Below are 3,206 nucleotides of genomic sequence, written 5' to 3' on the forward strand. Positions count from 1 at the left end.
TCCTATGTCGGCAGCATCAATTACATGCATTTTTGTGGTAACAATCAACTCCTTACCTTTTATGGGTTTGTCTCACCACTTGCTTCCTTTTGTTGTTGTAAATAAATGAATCAAGAATAGCCACTAGTTTCATATCTGCATGAGAGGTTTGCCTCGAGTTTCATTCTAAAAAGAGGAAGTTACCCCCTATTATTGTTTGCATCAATGAACTTTGAGGTTTAGCTACTCCTTTCCACCCTCCCCTTTAACCTTTTATTTTAAAGAATGACCTATGCCCCATGAAAGTCACATACTCGCATGATATGAATTATGCTTCAACCTTTATTTCAAACCTCCCTGGATGTTGTTCATCCACACATGGAGCTTTCTGAGAACATTAGAGGTCTGCAACAAAGGACCGCAATGGAGGGCTGGCCTTAGACATGGAATAACTATATTTATTGAGTGGATTGATTGATAACCAGTTTGTCTTGTGCTCAGATCCCTCTCATTTCCTGTGCTCGGATCTCACTCCTTTAGCCTTTTTGAAAACATATTGATATGAGCGTCACTATCAGGAGCTTCCGCCATCGTGAATCTGTATTTCAGGAATATGGTTGACATTCTGATTATAATCTCATTCTTTAGATGTCCAATCACAGAGAAAATCTTGGGTATGAGGTGAAAATCCAGCAGAAATATCATCAGGAAAATCAAGAAAATCAAGAATATATTGGACCAGTGAGGAAAATTGCACCATTCGATATTGTCAATTGGCCCAAGAGGGAAGACAGTTGCGCGATTTATGTCTACGTCCACAAAGCTTAAAATGGTTGTGCAATTTATGTCTACATCCTTTTCCTATTGATGCTTTGGCACTCTTCATGTTTCATGTTCTTCAGCGAGTTAACCACCCGGGTAGTCTGGATATGTTGGCTATGTTCTACTCATGTTTTACAATCTCTATGAGGGGAAGAGTAGGAGTGAATTTGAGACAGAACTGCATGAACGTTTTGGCCTGCTTGTTAAGATGCCTTTGTTAAAGCCTGACATGGATCCTTTTCCTGATTCAATTAAAGGTATCTTGGATGAAAGACTAAACTTATATAAGCTTCACACTAACAGGCATGGAAAGTTGGACTGCGCTAAGGGTTCCTACGCAAAAGAGTGGTCCAGGTGGGAACGACAACTCAGAGAAATCTTATTTGCAAATGCAGATTATCTCACTGTGATTGAGGTCCCATTTGAACATGTTGTGAACCATGTGTTGGACAATCTGCAAGCTATTGAAAAGGGATACTATCAAGTTGTTGTACAAGAGAAACGTAAGCCTAGGAAAATTGTTTTTGTTGCAGTTTCTTCAGTGTCGGATGAAACCAAAGCATTGTTTGACAAGATACCTGATCTTGATTCACGTGCTAAGATGTTTCTTGAGGAAAATAATGTTAAGAGAACTCTTAATAGTGCCCATGTGACACTTGCTGACAAGAGGTATCATGGTGTCACTGCAGTTGCTAGTTTTGGTGTTTGATGTGGACAGTAGGTCCTTGTTGAATTTACTGCAATCTTGTTTTCAGATAAGCTTTATGCACTAGAAACGCATTTGGGTTGCATTGGAAATGAAAATATATCTTCGAAAAATGAGTGGACTCATTTAATGATCTGGACATGAGCTGGAGCTACTCCAAAAGAAGCGAACACATTACCCCAACTAGTTTCGATATTGGCTCAGAAAGTGAACACAGAACCATCATTTCAAACAATATCATACTATGATTCAAAGTTATCAATTAGTTTTTGGAAAGGAAGCATCTCCTTGCCATTAAAACCTTCAAGGTATTGAGGAAAAGCAGTGAGATCACAATAAAAGATCTCGTTCATAGGGTCACGGCTTCCTGTAATAGATAAAAAAAATACTTTCCGTCTTCAGTTATTTCAGAATCAACTGTCCACTTGGGATTTTCTGATTCTTTCCAGTTGAGAATATCTTCAGATTGATGGGTGCCCAAGAAATGGTAAAATAGTTGATGATCAAGATTGATATTCATTTCTATTTCTTCAAGGAACCATCGACACTGGTTCTACATGGATCGAGGAACAATCATTAGAATCCTATGCCCCCACACATGGGCAAAGGACTACACTCACCACGAATAGCGTGGTTGATGGTTTAATGGGCTACATTTATTGCTTCTTTTATTTGACCTTAGATGGAGTCTATGCTTAGAATCAGAAAGAGATTTGATTTTCTCTCAAATCTCCTCAAGCTACAAGATGATGAAACACAAGTGCACAATGGCAACAGGTACAAACACATTTTATTTTCTTGCCATATTCGTACTTGTTCTCTAGACATGTTATGTTTTTTTCGATTTTCTCACAAGTTTTAATGTAGGATCTGTCTTAAGCTTTTTCACATGCACAGATGATCAATTCTTATGCCAAAGAGATTCTTCTGAATCATAAAGTTTTTCAGCGAAAAAATAAATAAAAACATGACTTGTTGATAGCTGGAAGGAGTTGATTCTCACGCATGTCATGACATTTTCCATTACAAAAAAAAAATTCTACGTCATGATTTTTTACCCACATTTCTCCTTCCAAGCATATTGATCATCCCCATGTTGAAGCCCATCTTCCATTACCTAATCCATCATGACTTCACATACGCCTATTTTTCTGAGTAGCATACATCATTTCCTTTATCTTTTTCAGTTCATCTTTGCCTTTCCAGTTTTCCTTTTGAATAAAACAAACTCCCTTTCCATGATTCCATTGCCTCAATTCCCTTTCCATAAACTATGTTGCTACTAAGATCTTTCTTATAGTCCTACCAACTCTTTTTATAAAAACTTGCATTGACTAATGTGGGATTCCTTAAGGCCCACCTTTCAACCAGTCTTGCCCCATCGACCTCAACACCTTATCTAGGATATAGACTAGAGTCCATTTTGAGTACCTAGAGGCTTGCATGCCTTAATGGCAAGTTCTCTCGCTAACGATCATGGGAATACATCAATGTCCCTTGATCCTCAGATCTTGCAAGTGGCTCGACCTCAACACATCCATTCGCACTTCGCAAGATGTACTCAGGTACCTTGGCACTCATTGACATCAATGGTGAGTTTCCTCGCATTGGTTAACAACATCCATCAATGGTCAGTAATCCAATGATTTTTATTCATGCTCGACATCGACACATTCATTCGCATGATTAGAATTGTACC

At 38.5% G+C, this 3,206-nt stretch overlaps 1 pseudogene; it reads left to right on the top strand.

Annotated features, from left to right (window-relative positions):
- Positions 1-928: 928 nt before the first annotated feature.
- LOC149257811 (tRNA ligase 1 pseudogene) lies at positions 929-1,510 on the top strand (annotated as a pseudogene).
- The last annotated feature ends 1,696 nt before the right edge of the window (positions 1,511-3,206 follow it).

The sequence above is a fragment of the Pinus tabuliformis genome, chromosome 6 (genome assembly GCF_031772625.1).
Source record: "Pinus tabuliformis cultivar Carrire ecotype Pingquan chromosome 6, CPIR1, whole genome shotgun sequence".
Classification (NCBI taxonomy): Eukaryota; Viridiplantae; Streptophyta; class Pinopsida; order Pinales; family Pinaceae; genus Pinus; species Pinus tabuliformis.